This window comes from Argopecten irradians, chromosome 13, assembly GCF_041381155.1.
Source record: "Argopecten irradians isolate NY chromosome 13, Ai_NY, whole genome shotgun sequence".
NCBI lineage: Eukaryota > Metazoa > Mollusca > Bivalvia > Pectinida > Pectinidae > Argopecten > Argopecten irradians.
In genome coordinates this window covers 39044851-39065677 of record NC_091146.1, presented here as the reverse complement: position 1 = coordinate 39065677, position 20827 = coordinate 39044851, and the positions used below count along the sequence as shown (strand labels likewise).

Here is a 20827-nt window from a genome sequence, read left to right as displayed (position 1 = left end):
ACCAGAAGGCCCAGGGTACTGATATTGGGCCTGTGGCATGCTGGGATGAAGGGCAACCAAGTTTGTTCAAACGAATGACCTTGTCCATCATTCAAGGTCACAGGGGTCAAATAGGCTAAATTATTTAAACGACTTCTTCTCAAGAACAAAAAGACCCAGGATTCTCATATTGGGCATGCAGCATGCTTGGATGAAGGGCTACCAAGTTTGTTCAAATAAATGACCTTGACCTTCATTTAAGGTCACGGAGGTCAAATAGGCTAAAATGCTTCAACAGCTTCTTGTGGATAACTAAGAATCCTAGAGACCTGATATTTAGCCTGTGGCATGCTAGGATGAAGTGCTACCAAGTTTGTTCAAGTGAATGACCTTGACCTTCATTCAAGGTCACAGGTGTCAAAACGGCTAAAGTTTTTAAACGACTTCTTCTCAAAAACCAAAAGGCCCAGGGACCCCATATTCGACCTGCAACATGCTGGGATAAAGGGCTACCAAGTTTGTTCAAATAAATTACCTTGACCTTCATTCAAGGTCACAGGGGTCAAATAGGCTAAAATATTTTAAATGACTTCTTGTGAATAACTAAGAGGCCTAGAGACCTGATATTGGGCCTGTGGCATGCTGGGATGAAGGGCTACCAAGTTTTTCACATGAATGACCTTGATCTTCATTCAAGGTCACAGGGGTCAAAAAGGCTAAAATCTTTAAACTACTTCTTTTCAAGACCCAGAAGGCCCAGGGTACTGATATTGGGCCTGTAGCATGCTGGAATGAATGGCTACCAAGTTTGTTCAAATGAATGACCTAGACCTTCATTCAAGGTCACAGGGTTCAAATAGGCTAAAATCTTTAAACGACTACGTTGTATTTTGTCAGATGACCGTTAAGGCCCATGGGCCTCTTGTTACATATGCATCAATGCATTTTCACTTATGTAAAAAAAAACGTAACGAAAGGAATTTCCGTCCTATCAACATCTTGAAATCCTCTAAGAATCACTAGGCATTAGCATGAGATTTTGATACTTGGAAATAAATGGAATAGAAGCGAGTAAAACAATAATGCTTAATTATCAAGTTCACATAGATTTAAGATAAGTTTATAGCAATATCAAGCATTACCAAAAATCATTTTTCAATCTAAACAATGCCTTAAAACTAATTTTTGTCGGGGAGCTTCATCCCCCTGAACACCCAAACAGGGCGCTGCCTTGGATCCTCTGGAGGCCTAGGTCCCCATGGCCTGGACTTGCACGTGAAAAAGCCTCTAGCTACACCCCTGCATGTGTATATTGGATTAACAGTCAGATGACCGTTAAGGCCCATTGTCATAACATACTGCAGTCACATTATCAGGTATCTAGGCATCTTAGTCATAGTTGATTACATAATGCTGAGTACCAATGATAGTTATATTTTATTGTCTATTAAATATCTAATGTAATTTACTTTAATCGTTTCAGATGTTGATGGTGTAAATACTACATGTATGAAGTGCATTATCATGGAGAAGACGGACCATATCTGGTGGATCATCTGTTAGAGGACTATTTTTCTCATTCGACTGTTTTCCTCCTCTGTTGTGTTTGTTGATTTAGAGATCCTCCTACGTGATCTCCTGTCCTACTGAGTTTATAAAATAACAGGTATGTAAAACCACTGATAGCATCAATAATACATATTTAGTTGCGTCTATGGCGATAGCTAATGAAGCAACACAAATTATGTACTAACTGACTGAAAAATCGTAAACTATAACTGTTTAATCACAGCCGATTCTCATTTAATTTACCAATGCATGGTCACTACCAATGCATGGTCACTACCAATGCATGGTCACTACCAATGCATGGTCACTACCAATGCGTGGTCACAACCAATGCATGTCAATACCAGTGCTTGGACACTACTAATGCTTGGACACTACTAATACTCAGTCACTACCAATGATCGGTCACAACCAATGCTCAGTCACTACTAATGCTCGGTCACTACCATTGTTTGGTAACTAACAATGCTTAGTCACTACCAATGATTGGTCACTACCAATGATCGATCAATACCAATGCTCGGTCACTACCAATGCTTGATCACTACCAATGCTGGGTCACTACCAATGCTGGGTCACTACCAATGCTGGGTTACTACCAATGCTGGGTCACTACCAATGATCGGTCACTACCAATGCTGGGTCACTATCAATGCTGGGTCACTACCAATGCTTGGTCACTACCAATGATCGGTCATTACTTATGATCGGTCACTACCAATGCTCGGTCACTACCAATGCTCGATCACTACCAAAGCTTGGCCACTACTAATGATCTGTCACTACCAATGTCCAGTCACTAACAATGCTTGGTCACTACCAATGCTCGGTCATTTCCAATGCTCTGTCATACCAATAATCACTCACTACCAATGATCGGTCACTAACATTGTTATGTCACTACCAGTGATCGGTAACTACTAATGCTCGGTCACTACCAATGATCGGTCACTACAAATGCTAGGTCACTACCAATGATAAGTCACTACCAATGATAGGTCACTACTATTGTTCGGTCACTACCAATGATCAATCACTACTAATCGGTCACTACCATTGTTATGTCAGTGATCGGTCACTACTAATGCTCAGTCCCTACCAATGCTCTGTAATTTCTAATGCTTGGTCATTACCTATGCTTGGTCACTACCAACGCTCGGTCACTACCAATGCACGATCACTACCAATGCTCGTTCACTACCTATGCTTTGTCACTACCAATGTTTGGTCACTACCAATGTTTGGTCACTACCAATGCTCCGTCACTTGCAATGCTCGGTCACTACCATTGCTTGGTCTCTACCAATGCTCTGTCATTATCAATACTCGGTCACTATCAATACTTGGTCACTTCCAATGCTTGGTCACTACCAATACTCGGTCCCTACCAATGCTTCGTCACTACCAATGCTCGGTCACTACCAATGCTCGGTCCCTACCAATGCTTTGTCACTACTAATGCTCGGTCCCTACCAATGCTCTGTAATTACTAATGCTTGGATTGTGATTGGTCACTAGCAACACTCGGTCACTACCAATGCTCAGTCACTACCTATGCTTTGTCACTACCAATGTTTGATCACTAACAACGCTCGGTCACTACCAATGCCCGACCACTACCTATGCTTGGTCAATACCAATGCTCGGTCAATACCAAATCTTGGCCACTACCAATGCTCGGTCACTACCAGTGCTTGGTCACTACCAATACTTGGCCACTACCATTACTCGGTCCCTACCAATGCTTGGTCACCACCAATGCTCGGTCACTACCAATACTTGGTCACTTCCGATGCTTGGTCATTACCAAAGCTCGGTCCCTACCAATGGTTGGTCACCACCCAATGCTCGGTCACTACCAATGCTCAGTCACTACCTATGCTTTGTCACTACCAATGTTTGATCACTAACAACGCTCGGTCACTACCAATGCCCGATCACTACCTATGCTTGGTCAATACCAGTGCTCGGTCAATACCAAATCTTGGCCACTACCAATGCTCAGTCACTACCAGTGCTTGGTCACTACCAATACTTGGCCACTACCATTGCTCGGTCCCTACCAATGCTAGGTCACTACCAATGCTCGGTCACTACCAATGCTCGGTCACTACCAATGCTTGGTCACTACCAATGCTCGGTCCCTACCAATGCTTTGTCACTACCAATACTTGCTCACTACCAATGTTTGGTCACTACCAATGCTCGGTCCCTACCAATGCTTGGTCACTACCAATACTTGGTCATTATCAATGCGTGGTCAGTAACAATGCTTGATCATTACCAATGCTTGGTGACTTTCAATGCTTGGTCACTTCCATTGCTTGGTCATTACCAACGTTCTGTCACTACCAATGTTTGGTCACCACCAACGCTCGGTCACTACTAATACCCGATCACTACCTATGCTTGGTCAGTACCAATGCTCGGTCAATACCAATGTTTGGATACTACCAATGCTCGGTCACTACCAATGCTCGGTCAATACCAATGCTCGGTCACTACAAATGCTCGGTCAATACCAATGCTCGGTCACTACCAATGGTTGGTCACTACCATTGCTTGGTCACTAACAATGCCTGGTCACTACCAACATTTGGTCACATCCAATGCTTGGTGATTACCAATGCTTGGTTAGTAACAATGCTTGATCATTACCAATGCTTGGTGACTTTCAATGCTTGGTCACTTCCATTGCTTGGTCACTACCAACATTCGGTCACAACCAATGCTTGGTTTAACTTGTGAAGCTTCGCTCCTAACAATGATTGAACAATAACAATGCTTGGTCACTAAAAACGCTCCGTCAATACCAATACTTGGTTACTACCAAGGCTTGGTCACTACCAATGTAAGGCCATTATCAATGCTTGGTGAATTCCAATGCTCGGTCATTACCAATGCTCAGTCATTACCAATGCCCAGTCATTACTAATGCTCGATCAATACCAATGCTTGGTCACTACCAATATTCTGTCACTAACAATGCTTAGTCACTGCCATTGCTTGGTCACTACCAATGCTTGGTCCTTACCAATGGTAGGTCAAAACCAATGTTTAGTCACTGCTAATGCTTGGTCACTACCACTGCTCGGTCACTACCAACACTTGGTAACCATAAATGCTTGGTCACTACCAATGCTCGTTCACTACTTATGCTCGGTCACTAACAATGTTTGGTGCTTGGTCACTAGCAATGCTCGGTCAAAACCAAAGCTTGGTCCTTACCAATGGTAAGTCAAAACCAATGCTAAGTCACTGCCAATGCTTGGTCACTACCAATACTTGGTGACTTTCAATGCTTGGTCACTTCCATTGCTTGGTCATTACCAACGTTCTGTCACTACCAATGTTTGGTCACCACCAACGCTCGGTCACTACTAATGCCCGATCACTACCTATGCTTGGTCAGTACCAATGCTCGGTCAATACCAATGTTTGGATACTACCAATGCTCGGTCACTACCAATGCTCGGTCAATACCAATGCTCGGTCACTACAAATGCTCGGTCAATACCAATGCTCGGTCACTACCAATGGTTGGTCACTACCATTGCTTGGTCACTAACAATGCCTGGTCACTACCAACATTCGGTCACATCCAATGCTTGGTGATTACCAATGCTTGGTTAGTAACAATGCTTGATCATTACCAATGCTTGGTGACTTTCAGTGCTTGGTCACTTCCATTGCTTGGTCACTACCAACATTCGTCACAACCAATGCTTGGTTTAACTTGTGAAGCTTCGCTCCTAACAATGATTGAACAATAACAATGCTTGGTCACTAAAAACGCTCCGTCAATACCAATACTTGGTTACTACCAAGGCTTGGTCACTACCAATGTAAGGCCGTTATCAATGCTTGGTGAATTCCAATGCTCGGTCATTACCAATGCTCAGTCATTACCAATGCTCAGTCATTACTAATGCTCGGTCAATACCAATGCTTGGTCACTACCAATATTCTGTCACTAACAATGCTTAGTCACTGCCATTGCTTGGTCACTACCAATGCTTGGACAAAACCAATGCTTGGTTCTTACCAATGGTAGGTCAAAACCAATGTTTAGTCACTGCTAATGCTTGGTCACTACCACTGCTCGGTCACTACCAACACTTGGTAACCATAAATGCTTGGTCACTACCAATGCTCGTTCACTACTTATGCTCGGTCACTAACAATGTTTGGTTCTTGGTCACTAGCAATGCTCGGTCAAAACCAAAGCTTGGTCCTTACCAATGGTAAGTCAAAACCAATGCTAAGTCACTGCCAATGCTTGGTCACTACCAATACTTGGTCACTACCAATACTTGGTAACCATAAATGCTTGATCGCTACCAATGCTCAGTCAATAACAATGCTTGGTCACTAACAATGTTTGATCATTACCAATTTGGTCACTACCAAAGCTCGGTCAATACCAAAACTTGGTCTCTACCAATGGCAGGTCAAAACCAATGCTTAGTCACTGCGAATGCTTGGTCGCTACCAATGCCTGGTCACTGCCAATGCTTGGTCACTACCAATGCTCAGTCACTACAAATGTTCATTCAATACAAATGTTTATTCACTACAAATGCTTGGTCACTACCAATGCTCAGTCACTACCAATACTTGGTAACCATCAATGCTTGGTCACTACCAATGCTCGGCCAATACTACTACTTATCCTCGGTCACTACAATAACTAGCAATCTTCAGTCACTAATAATGCTCAATCACTATCCATGTTCAGTCGCAACCAATGCTCACTCATTACAAATGGTTGGTCTCTATCAATCCTCGGTCACTACCAATGCTAAATCACAACCAATGCTCAATTACTATCAATGCCCAATCATTACCAATGTAAGGTCACTTGAAATGCTTGGTTACAACCAACACTCGGACATTATCAATGCTCGTCACTACAAATGCTCAATCACTACCGAAGCTTGTTCGCTACCAATGATCAGTCACAATCAATGCTCGGAAACTATCAATGCTCAGTCAGAACCAATACACAGTGTCTATCAATGATCGATCGCTACCAATATTTTGTCACTATCAATATATACTCTGTCACTATAAATCATCGGTCATAATCCACGCTTGGTCACTTCCAATACTCGATCACTACCAATGCTGAATCACTGCAAATACTCAATTACCACCAATGCTCAGTAACTACAGAAGCTTGATCCCTACCAATGCTCAGTCACTACCGATATTCGGTAACTACTGAAGCCTGGTCACTACCGAAGCTTGGGCACTACCAAAGCTTGGTCAATACCGAAGCTTGGTCTCTACGAATGCTCTGTCGCTAACAATGCTTGGTCACTACCAATGCTTGGTCACTACCAATGCTCAATCACTACCAATGCTCAATCACTATCAATGTTCATTTGCTACCAATGCTCAGTCACTACAAATGTTCATTCACTACAAATGCTTGGTCACTACCAATACTTGGTAACTACCAATGGTCAATCACTATCATTATTCAGTCGCTACCAATGCTCAGTCACTATCAATGCTCAATCAATATCAATGTAAGGTCACTAGAAATGCTTGGTCACTACCAACCCTCGATCATAATCAATGCTCGATCACTACAAATGCTCATACGGAAAGATATGGGGTCTAAAATAAACATTTATCAGGCGAGGAAACCAAATGATTCGGAACTTCAGCAATTTTCACCTTTTTCAATGACTACATTAATATTGATTACGTTGTCATGGTCCAATTCTGTTATAAATGATCCTAAATCAGTCTTGTTGATTTCGTTTTGCTTTTGAAAGTGGTCATCAGCGGTTAGATCATTCACATGTTTTGTTTCAATCTCTCTGAGTGCCGACGTCACGAAGCGTTGACCTCCATCTCCCGTTGCTAATGACGTTAGGGGCAAAGAACGATAACTCTATTGTCCAAACCTACTAATGAAATTACAAATATTTATCCGGCATTTAAAAGACCTACAGACATGATACTTTGACTGACATTCTGGCAATTGATTTTTTTGTTTTGTTTTGTTTTGATGATAGGCTATTTTGTATGCTAGGTTATCAAATATGGCAAAATGTCCAGCTGGCCTTAAACAAAAATGAAACTGAGACCAATATATATTAGCATGTAAAACAATATATATATAACAAAACATATCGGTGTACTTGGTTTAATTTTGCTTAATGTAAATATTGACAAACAAAAAGGGCAATATTCTACAACTCAGGTGACTGTTTAAAATCTATTGGATAATAAATGAAAAGCCATGTCTCATAACAATCTCTAATATAACATGTTCTTATTTTTTCAGCTTTGTGATACTGAAAATGGCGAGCAGATACCCATCTCAAACCGAGACCACTAATTTTGCTCGTCTGTCTCGCCTTTTGCTGGATGTCTGTAGCGATGTCTTGCGAGATGTTCTGGACACCCACATTCCTCCGCCCGGACTCCATGCTATTCTCAAAAAGCCAAAAACACCATCTTAAACAGAAGCTTGTAAGCAGCCAGTTGTCGTTTCTGTACCCACCTGGTAATGTGTTTTCTGGTACCCTTAAGGACCTGGACTTAAGCATCCTTTATAGCCTTGTCCGTAACATACAGGGTATCAACATTTCACCTCATACAAAGGGGTGGGGTAAGGAACCAGACCCTACAGACCGGTCATTATTCGGCCAATATTGACAGGCTGAGGGTCCTAAGGAATGACGCTTATGGACACCTACCAAAAGCATCTCTGTCAGATACATACTTCCGTCGTATTTGGGGCATCATTCGTCAGTGTGTCTCTGAAATAGAACAGGGCACGCTGAAGGGAGATACATATGTCAGAGAAGTAGACAACCTGCTGACTCTGACTATGGACCCAGACACAGAGAAGGAGTTAATAGAGAGACTGAAAAAACAGCGGGATGAATTTGAGGCTGCTGTTGAGGAACTGAAAGGTGAGTTTGTACAGTAAGATAACATGTAGTAGAAAAGCATGAAAGAAGGTAACGATCAACCCTATGATTAAACTCCAAGGTGACCAGCACTTATTTATAATGTAATGAATAGATATAAATGAAACTTGGCACCACTAAGTTGATCTATTTCAAATCTAAAATCTTTAAACGGATTCTTGTGAATAACTAAGAGGCTCAGAGTACTGTTATAGGGCCAAGAACATGCTGGGATGAAGGGCTGCTATTAGTCTGCTCATATGAATGACTTTGACCTTCATTCAAGGTCACATGGGTCAAATTTGCTTCACCTTTAAACGTACAACTTACTGTGTATAATTTACTAACAACTATTGACCTTTAAGGCCCATTGGGCCTCTTGTTAGCTCACCTTGTCCATCCGTTCATCAACAACTTCTTTATATCCGCTGGTCGGAATTTAACATATTTGACAGCAGTAGCATCCTTATGGGCTGGTGACTCAAAATTGTTCAAATGGTTGGAGTGACCGTCGGGAGCCTGAAGGGTGAGGCCAAAAGGAGTTAATTTGGTTATTTCTAATTATTCTGTTAGACTAAAGATTGGATAGCACTCACATTGCATTAGATACTGGTAGTGTCCTTAATATATGGGGATACAAATTTCTGAACTGACCGCCTGGGGGTCTTATGTGTAGAACTAAAAAGGGTCAATTTTGATAATTTCATATAAACAGCTTCATGCCCTATACTAAACAATAATATTGCATTAGTAGCATCCTTATTAGGTTAGGGTTCATCATTGTGCTGACCCCCGGACACCTGAGGACACCAAAGGTGGTCAGTATGGCTATAGTTATACAAAGTGACTTTTATACATTAATTTTACAATTGTAAGAATTCAGACACAGACAGTGAATTGCATCATTTAAAACAACATAAAAATTATAGATATCTTTTTTTTTTTTAATTTGGTCCATATAGCTGAACAGAATTCTATGTCAGCTAGGCAGAATACCATGGAAACTGAGCAGAGATCTATGAAAGCCAGGCAGAATACCATGGAAACCAAAGAGAAATCAATGTCAGCCAGGCAGGATACCATGGAAACCGAACAGAAAACTATGTCAGCCAGGCAGGATACCATGGAAACCGAACAGGAATCTGTGAAAGCCAGACTGGATACTGTGGAAACTCAGCAGAAAACAATGACAGCAAACCAAGAGTCAAAGACAATAGGTAAAAAGCCAGAACTCAAATTACATAAGTGTAAAATTGAACGATAAAAGTTTGATAAAAGTCAATATATACAGTTATTAAACTGCTGTCTGCTGAGTATTAAGACTGTACATTAATATAACTTTAAGACATTGGTTTCAAGTAAAGCTTAAACTACTGAGGCCCGATGACAAATATACTTTATCTTAAAAATACTATTTTATCACTTAAGATGAATCCGGCTTCCGAAAACAACATGGCTGCCGAAGGAATTTATTAAGACAAATAAGAATTTTTGTTAGAAGGGCAAAGGTTTATTCAATATACATAAAATGGTGCATGGCCTCTGCCGGCTGCCTTCTGTCCGGCCACCTCCATCCATCAACAATTTTTACAAAATCGGGTGGCCAAGGGGGTCGATGTGGCTATTTGGATGGTATGATTTTGAATCAGTTGGACGTCAAGGTGGCCAACAGGCAGCCATATTAGATTTAAAGTTGAATTTTGTTTTTCTCTCAGAAAGTAGTCAATGTCAAGTAGTAAATATTTCTCGACTATCAAGCATACACTGTCAGGTCCCTAGAACCATTATTATGCAACTATCAAGCATACACTGTAGGTTCCCTAGTACTATTATTATGCAACTATCAAGCATACACTGTAAGGTCCCTTGAACCGTTATTGTGTAACTATCAAACGTACACTGTAAGGTCCCTTGAACCATTATTGTGCTACTATCAAACATACACTGTATGGTCCCTAGAACCATTATTCTGTAACTATCAAGCATACACTGTAAGGTCCTTTGAACCATTATTGTGCAACTATCAAACATACACTGCAAGGTCACTTGAACCATTATTGTGCAACTATCAAGCATACACTGTAAGGTCCCTTGAACAATTATTCTGTAACTATCAAGCATACACTGTAAGGTCCCTGGAACCATTATTGTGTAACTATCAAGCATACACTGTAGGTTTCCTAGAACCATTATTGTGCAACTATCAAACATACACTGTAAGGTCCCTAGAACCATTATTGTGCTACTATCAAACATACACTGTAAGGTCCCTAGAACCATTATTGTGCAACTATCAAACATACACTGTAAGGTCCCTTGAACTATTATTGTGCATTTTGCATTTAAAGAATGATTAGTTAACAGCGTGGCTGACAGGCAGTCGTCTTGGATTTGGATAGATAAAGTGTTACAACATTTTCAAAGATAGTACAAAAATAGAAAGGCAGCTGTCTCTTTCATTCCCTTTAGGCCTCAGATATTACATTTAGGGACCGGCTAGGCAATAATACTACCGACAGGCAGCCAACATGGATATTGTAATAAATGTAGTTGAAGTTTTTACGGCTTTTACTCATTACATACAGAAAGGATTTGTCTAAAATTTCATATGTAGTCTTTCTTTGGATTCATTGTAGGATTAATAATATACCAACATGGTTGATAGTCAACCATTTTGAAATTTGACATTTGAGGTTTGTAATTGTTTGTTCTGAATCATCATGTACTGAAGCGATATTCCTCCAATACAACTTTGCAGGGCCTTCTTGGTCCTTCATTTCAGAGCAAACCCAACCACAATATGGCTGACGGTAACAATGGAAGTGTTTTGTTGCTATGCAGAATTGATGTGGAGTTTCACTTTATATCTACATGTATCCATTATTTTCTTAATGAAGGGGCTAGAAGGGAAAATCATAATCATAGATCCTTCTTTACATTGAATGACATAAAATGTTGTGCAACTATTATATATTAAAATATATCTTTTTTTATTTTACAGAAATCCATCCCGACCTTAAACCAATGATAGGTGAGTCATCTCAACTAGGCAGTGTATCGTTGTAGGATGTGATATACACTGTTAACAACATAATTATATCCACTACCCAGACTTTTATAGTAATAAACAGGTCCTTGACTCAACAATAAGTTCTGTATAATGTATGTCAATCTGATCAACAGTGATTGGGTGGTGTAGTGGTCATTCGAATTTCACCTAGCCGGCGGGGTCTATCCCCTACATGCATGTAAATATGTCTGATCGGGTGGTCATTCTGTCCCTCAATCCTCTCACTCTTTCATACTTGGTCCTAGGTTTTCATTATCAATCTATGTAAATAAGCATCTATGTAAATAAGCAAAATTCATAGTTAATATAATCAAAACTAAAACCATGCTCGATATTCCAGGGGTTGCTATCAGTATCGGTATATCCACCCCTGGACTTTGTCAAAGAAAAACTAAAGACTCTGTGTGTTACAACAGATGCGCTGGTAGTTTGGTCCTTTAATGTACAAAATGTACGTCAAAAGAATCGAATAACGGTACACTGTGAGGTTAGGCATTGCTCTCTGCAAATTCTGCCAAGGAAATATATGCATACATGTGATTGGTCAGGTTTTTTTCCTAGACCGTCTTCAGTTCTTGACATAGTCCAGTGGAGGTCATTACGACAGTGGTAGTAATAATATTATATATAATGGAATATTGAAAATACACATATAATACACAAAAGCAACTGTTTTCTATTTTATACAGAAACAACTATTAACAGGATCAGAACGGAAAAAGAAAAGCCATTTTTAGAAACCACAGCCTTCCATGATGCTCAAGCCAAGCTCCGAAAGAACAGAGTTTTAGTGATCAAGGGGAACACAGGGGACGGGAAAACATCTGCCGCATTCCAACTGCTACGCTGGTTAACAGAGGAGCAGCAGAGCAGAAAACCACTTCAGCTTCATAAAATTAAGAAATTGGATTTACTGGCTCCAAATTCTAATCTTGTTTGTATTATTGATGACATATTCGGACAGAAAGATATTAGTAAATCAGATGAGGGAGAGTGGAACAAAAGGCTGAAGCATGTAGAAACACTTTTTGTTGATAAACAAAACCACACAAATATCTTACTTATTACTATTCGAAATGAAATATTTAATGCTTTGACAGAACAGTCTCTAGAGACAGTTTTTACAGAAGAAAATATTGTAGATCTGAGCTCAGATAAGTACCAGATAAAAGAAGAAAAACAAAAACTATTAGATATTTACACACCAAAAATCTTTTCATGGGATGAGGAAGAGATAACAAAAATTCTTGGCTGTAAATTGCATATTGGATTCCCACAATGTTGCCACCTTTTCTGCAAGTCTGTTGAACTGCAGAAAAAGGAGGACTGACTTTTTTGAAAACCCAATTAAATTTTTCATAGATGCCCTGTCAAAATTACCAGAATGTTCTGCCATTCTGTTTCTCTTCCTCAATGATGGGGAAATAAAAGTAAATGATTTAGAACCAAATGGGGACAAAGTAGACAAAACATTGTTAGAACAAGCATTTAGGATTAAACTGATTAATAGTGAAGAAAGGACAAAAAGGGAGTATGAGGAGAAAGTAGATTTTGTAAGAGAGAGTTTAGATAAGCTATTAGGATTTTTGGTAAAGAAAGAGAAATATGGGTCTAGAGAGGAAGTGTACAGATTTCATCATGATTCTATATATGTCACAGTAGCTCTGTTGTATGGAAAGAAAACACCTGTTGGCTACATAAAATATTGTCGAAGAAAAGCTCTCAGTTATCTAACAACTGTAAATACATCTACAGACATGGTTGTCATATCACCTGGTCATTACAATGATTTGTTTGAACGTTTGCTCCGAGAGTTTGAGAGTGTATTGTGGTCTGATACTGTGATTAGTTCTCTAGATGTGTGGAAAGATCCTGTATTTGTTGAGATGTTTGACAAGTATTTGAATGAGAGAAAGGCTAATAAAGTTAACATATTGAATAAAGCATGTTCGTCTGGATCAGCTGAATTAGCTTTGTATCAATTGAAAAATGGTGTGAAACCTGACAGACACACATATTGGTGGAGATTGATTACAAGAGGTGGAGGGTTTGGTAAGGGAGATCTAGATATACTCAAGGGAATTGTTGTTTACTTGAATGATAAGATGAAACAGGAATTGTTAAATGAAGCATGTAGGTATGGATCATCAGAGTGTGTTATGTATCTGCTCAGTGTCGGGGCCAAACCTGACAAACACACAGATTGGTTGGGATTGATTACAAGAGGTCGAGGGTCTGGTAAGGGAGATCTAGGTATACTCAAGGAAATTATTGTTTACTTGAATGATGAGATGAAACAGAAATTGTTATATAGACTATGTTTACATGAATCATTAGAGTGTGGTATGTATCTGCTCAGTGTCGGGGTCAAACCTGACAATGACACAGTGTTACATGCGCTGATGGGAGGGAGTGTGGAACCGTACAATAAACTACCACAGTATTATGTCACTCCTACAGGGAGGGAGAGGTTTAGTAGGAATGCCTTACATTTTGCGTGTGAGTCACAGAGAGAATCTATAGTAGCAGAATTGTGTAAAGATTACCCTCACCTCGTACATGGTACTGGTTGGTTGGGACTAACACCGCTCCATGTGTGCGCGGCGTGGACAGGAAACTGTTCTATGTTCCAGACAGTAGAAAAAACTGTACTTAAATGTTTGTGTAGAGCTGAGGATGAAAAACACCGATGTCTTAGAGTAGGCGATTGTTTGACACATATAGATTGTGCGTGTAGTCAGTACATGTGCCAGTTAGTGGACGATAGGGGGAGGACTGTGTTACGTCTGAGTTGTGTGTGTGTGGACAAAAGGATTTGTGTTTGTATATCTGTAGGTCTTACCCCGCCATGACGGCGTGTAGGGATAGGTACGGCCGTCATTGTCTACATTATATAGCTAGAGATACAACAGATGTAGACATGTTTATTGAGTGTGAGAGTTGTGTAAGGAAACACATGGAAACATTAAAACAGAAATACAACATTAAAACTATACTGGACGGGGAGGGGAGATCTGTTTTAGACTGGGCGAAAAGGAGGGGAACAGTAAACAACCCTTTGTATGACCATCTTCTGGGAGTGTTTTCTGAATAAATATGATATCATTTACACTTGTCAGTACAAACAAATAATCATCACAAATCATATTAAACAATCATGTATACATTCCACGATAAAATTAAGTATTTTCCAGAGGACAATCGATCCATTGTGGCGAGTTTATAGTCCCGATTTCACCGAACGATTTCGAGCTGCGCCTCTAGGGGTGTCCTCGACGACGTCCGAGTACACGGGTCAGGAACTAGGACGTTAAGCCAGATCAATCAATCAATAGACAGCAGCAGAGCATAAAATAAATTCATTAAAAATAATGAGTAACATCAAATGATATATTTTTTTTGTTTGTACAATATTTGGTATTTTACGTATGAACCAGTCATTAAAACAAAATAAAATACGATGTTTTGATAATTCAGCAGAGTTGTTTTTGTAGAGTTATACATAGATATATGTACTAGAGCTACATTATATGAAACGGACTATAGTTATACTATAAGCGCTTTATTGATACAGACTATAGCGAAGCCTCGCTTCGGGGTTACCTGCCAAGATGACTGCTGTGTACTAACGTGTTTTGTTTTACCATGCCAATTGAATACAGTTATACAGTTTACCAGTGCCTTACGTCATATATACAACAACACAACAGTTTTAGGTTTTTATATTTTCGTTTTTTGAAGTGGTAAACACATATATTTCATTTTGGTTCAATAAAATCTTTTTTTAATTACGGCTACAATATGAAAGACGATGTATAAGCTATTCAGAATCTTTTTAAAAAAATTTTTTGTTTGATTGAAATAATTATTATTATTATTTTTTTTTTTTTTGCTTTGGTTATATGAAAAAAAAGAGTAAAAAAAAATCAAGACTTTAAAAAATCATTTATTTTGCTCTCGAACATAAATTTCTCTTCTTTTTTTAAGACATACATTTAAACAGATAGTCGTAAAAATCACTAGTCCGTCCATCCTTAGAATATGCCTGTATAGTATGGGACCCTTACACCCAGGAAAAACACAGAAAAAAATTGAAATAGTACAAACGTAGGCTGCTGCATGTTATGTATTAAACAAGGACATCTGCACACATAGAACATCTAGTGTAACTGATATGCTGAAAGATCTTAAAAGGCGTCCTCTTGCTGAAAGACGCAGAGAGTCCACGCTCATCATGACGTACAAATTAGCTAATAATCAAATCGGCATCTATAAACAAAATAGACTCATTCCAGCAAACAGGCAATCCAGGCAAGATCACCAACAATCATTCCAACTTGCACACTGTAAAACCCAGGTCAGAAAACAATCATTCTTCCCTAGGACAATATCTGAATGGAATAAGATCCCAGCACATATCATATCGTCCTGCTCCACTCCTGAACAATTCAAGTCTGCTCTCCTGTCAGTATATACCCAATATTAAAATAAACATAGCATTATCTACTGACTTTACCGGAATCAACTCGAATCCCATATCTCTCTCTCATGACATTATCTTCAATTTGTTGATGTTGGTCATTACCAATTAGAATCAGATTTTGTTTGTGGTACAAGGGAGGTAACTCGTATAAGTACTAACAGCACTGCATGACGAGAGAAGTCGTACGAAAATGACAGAAGGTTTGAATAGGTATGGGTCTGAGTTGTGCATTGATATTATTTTAGTATTTCGATTAACATTGTAAACAGGTTTATCCAATGGATTTGTCGTATGGACCAAAGATAAAATGTATGTAGTATGTATATGACTTTGATACTGAAAGTATATGTTAGATTTGATCTATAAAATGTATGTATTCTTTATATAACTTTGATACTGAGAGCATATGTTAGATTTGACCTATAAATGTATGTATTCTGTATATTACTTTGGTACTGAGAGTATATGTTAGATTTGATCTATAAAATTTATGTATTCTTTATATAACTTTGATACTGAGAGTATATGTTAGATTTGATCTATAAAATATATGTATTCTGAATATGACTTTGGGAGTATAAATTAGGTTGTGTCATATTCTTTGACAATTTACCATTAAATATTTCGATTTCATTTGTCTTCAGTATTTATTTAAGCCAATGGTACACAAACAGTATATATTTAAAGCAAGAACATGACAATCTTGTCATTAGCACGTGCTTTGTACTTTGTATTTAACGATGTTGTTAATATTGCGTGTATATAATAAAAATAAACATTCATAATATCATCTTTCTGTTGTTGTGACTTTTTAGATTATTTGACCAGAAGGATGAACAATAGTCATCATGCTTTGTGACGTTCGTCGTCATGGCTGAAACTTGCTTTAAATGATCCTGACATGACTCCGACAATATGTTGTTATTTTTCGGATCGATCCGAAATCTAAGATGGCCGCCACAATCGCCATCTTGAAAAAACATATTTTGACCTTCTTCTCAATTTCTGCCAGTACGATTTGGCTGAAAATTTGGAAAAATGATTAAGACATGGTCATAGCAAGGTATTGTTATTTTTTGGGTCGATCCGAAAATCCAAGATGGTCACCAAGATACCATATCTAATGAATTTCCTATATGACAGTTGCAAAGGTATTCAGATGACCGTTTAGGTCCTTGAACCTCTCCTTTATGATATGTACGATCTTAAATGAAATTTCATTTCATATATCTTATCGCCCCAGGTTATATTTCCCTACATCTGGTTAAAACACAGATATTAATTATCACTACGTTTGATAACAGGATCTGACAACATCCCATTAGGGGTTACGTTCCGAGGGTGACCTTTGGAAATGGCCAATCAAATTGTTGCTGCAGAATCTTGTCTGGGGACGAACAGTTTGAAAAAGCTGTCAGAATTAGTTTTCATGTACGTAATCATCTCCCCAAAAAGAGCACAACAAAGCTCAAAATTACCAATTCTGACGAGGGCCGCGGTCACCGAGTTAAAAATTACCTATTCTGCCGTGGGTCTCTGTTACCGAGTTAAAAATACTAAATGTGACGAGGACTGACGTCACCGAGTTTTAAAAATTTACCGATTCTGACGAGGGTGGTCACTGAGTTCAAAAGTGTCAATTCTGAAAAGGGTCGTCGTCACCGAGTTAAAAGTTACCAATTCTGACGAGGGCCTCCCATCCTCGATATTCCAGGGGTTCCGATCACTTACGATCTCTACACCCCTGGACTATCTCATAGTGAAATTGAAGGCAGCTCAGCGGAAAAACATTTGATCAATCACAGGCTAGCAAAGATTTCCTTTTAAGACTACAGAGAGAGCGACGCCTTACATCAAAGCGTCACAGTCAACCACAGTGTATCGTTATACGGCTCCTTTGATGTACATCAAATGACTAAATTACCTGTTCTACTCTGTTGCCTCCAGTTTTACTATGAGATAGTCCAGGGGTGTAGAGATCGTAAGTGATCGGAACACCTGGAATATCGAGGATGAGGGCCCTCCGTAACCGAGTTAAAAGTTCTAATTCTAACGAGGGTCGCGTTCACCGAGTGAAAAGTTACTAATTCTGACGAGGACCTCCGTAACCGAGTTAAAAATTACGTATTCTGACGAGGGCCGCGGTCACCGAGTTTAAAGTTACTAATTCTGACGAGGGCGGCGTTCACCGAGTGAAAAGTTACTAATTCTGACAAGGACCGCTGTCACCGAGTTTTAAATTACCAATTCTGACAAGGGCAGCAATCACTGAGTTAAAGTTACCAATTCCGACAAGGGCTGACATCACCGAGTTAAAAGTTACTAATTCTGATGAGGGCCGCTGCCACTGAGTTACAAGTTTCCAATTCTGACGAGGGTCGCCGTCACCGAAAGTCGAAAGTAGGGGCCGCGGACAACGAGTTTCAAGTTTCCATTTCTGACAAGGACCGCTGAGTTACAAGTGTCAAATTCTGAATAGGGCTGCCGTCACCGAGTTTAAACATTACTAATTTTAACAAGGGCCGCCGTCAGCGAGTTAAAAGTTACGAATTCTTACAAGAGCTGCGTTCAGCGAGTTCAAAATTACCAATTCTGACGAGGGCCGCCGTCACCGTGTTCAAAGTTACCATTTCTTACGGGAGCCGCGTTCAGCAACTTCAAATTACCAATTCTTACGAGGGTCATTTCGTCACCGAGTTAAAAGCTATTAATTCTGATGAGGGCCTCCGTAACCGAGTTAAAAGTTACCAATTCTGACGAGGGCCTCCGTAACCGAGTTAAAAATTACTCATTTTGACAAGGGCCTCCGTAACCGAGTTAAAAGTTACTTATTCTGACAAGGGCCGCTGTCACCGAGTTTAAAGTTACCAATTCTGACAAGGGCAGCGGTCACTGAGTTAAAAGTTACCAATTCTGACAAGCGCCGCCGTAACCGAGTTAAAAGTTACCAATTCTGACAAGGTCCGCAGAGTTGCAAGTTTCCAATTCTGACGAGGGCCGCCGTCACCGAGTTTAAAGTTACCAATTCTCACGAGAGCCTCCGTAACCGAGTTAAAAGTTACCAATTCTGACGAGCGCCGCCGTCACCGAATGAAATTTTACCAATTCTCACGAGGAATGCCGCCACCAAGTTAAAAATTACCAATTCTGAGGAGGGTTCCGTCACCGAGTTACCAGTTTACAATTCTGACGAGGGCTGCCGTCACCGAGTTACAAGTTTCAAATTCTGACGAGGGTCGCCGTCACCGAGTTTAAAGTTACCAATTCTGACAAGGGCCGCGGTCAACGAGTTTCAAGTTGCCATTTCTGAATAGGGCTGCCGTCACCGAGTTAAAAATTACTAATTCTAACAAAGGCCGCCGTCACCGTGTTCAAAGTTACCATTTCTTACGGGAGCTGCGTTCAGCGAGTTAAAAATTATCAATTCAGATGAGGGACTGACGTCACCGAGTTAAAAGTTACCAATTCTGACGAGGGCCGCGGTCATACCATTTGTTATGGGAGCCGCTTTCAGCGACTTCAAAATTACCAATTCTGACGAGGGCCGCGTTCACTGAGTTAAAAGTCACCAATTCTGACGGGGACCTCCGTAAACGAGTTAAAAAGTTACCTATTCTGACGAGGGCCGCGGTCACCAAGTTAAAAGTTACTAATTCTGACGAGGGCTCCGTTCACCGAATGAAAAGTTACTAATTTTAACGAGGTCCGGGTTCTCCGAGTTAAAAGTTACTAATTCTGACAAGGGCCTCCGTAACTGAGTTAAAAGTTACTAATTCTGACAAGGGCCGCTGTCACCGAGTTTAAAGTTACCAATTTTATCAAGGGCAGCAATCACTGAGCTAAAAGTTGCCAATTCCGACAAGCGCCGCCGTCACCAAATTAAAAGTTACCAATTCTCACGATTGCTGCCGTCACCGAGTTTAAAGTTTATAATTCTTATTAGGGCCTCCGTCACCGAGTTAAAAGTTACCAATTCCGACAAGGGCTGACGTCACCGAGTTAAAAGTTACTAATTCTGATGAGGGCCGCTGCCACTGAGTTACAAGTTTCCAATTCTGACGAGGGTCGCCGTCACCGAGTTTAAAGTTACCGATTCTAACAAGGGCCGCGGTCAACTGAGTTTAAAAGTTACCAATTCTGACAAGCGCCGCCGTCACCGAGTTAAAAGTTACCATTTCTGACAAGGTCCGCAGAGTTGCAAGTTTCCAATTCTGACGAGGGCCGCCGTCACCCGAGTTAAAAGTTACCAACTCTCACGAGAGACTCCGTACCGAGTTAAAAAGTTACTAATTCTGACGAGCGCCGCCGTCACTCGAATGATTTTTTAAAAAAGTTACCAATTCTTACGAGGAATGCCGCCACCAACCGAGTTAAAAATTACCAATTCTAGAGAGAGGTTCCGTCACCGAGTTACCAGTTTACAATTCTGAACTAGGGCTGGCCGTCCGTACCTGAGTTAACAAGTTTCAAATTCTGACGAGGGTCGCCGTCACCGAGTTTAAAGTTACTCAATTCTGACAAGGGCCGCGGTCAACGAATTTCAAGTTGCCATTTCTGAATAGGGCTGACCGTCACCGAGTTAAAAATTACTAATTCTAACAAAGGCCGCCGTCACCGTGTTTCAAAGTTACCATTTCTTACGGGGCAGCTGCGTTCAGCGAGTTAAAAATTATCAATTCTGACGAGGACTGACGTCACCGAGTTAAAATTACCAATTCTGACGAGGGCCGCGGTCATACCATTTGTTATGGGAGCCGCTTTCAGCGACTTCAAAATTACCAATTCTGACGAGGG

At 40.1% G+C, this 20827-nt stretch overlaps 1 pseudogene; it reads left to right on the top strand.

Annotated features, from left to right (window-relative positions):
• The first annotated feature begins 546 nt into the window (after positions 1–546).
• On the top strand, positions 547–14549 carry LOC138305910 (uncharacterized; annotated as a pseudogene).
• Positions 14550–20827: the final 6278 nt, after the last annotated feature.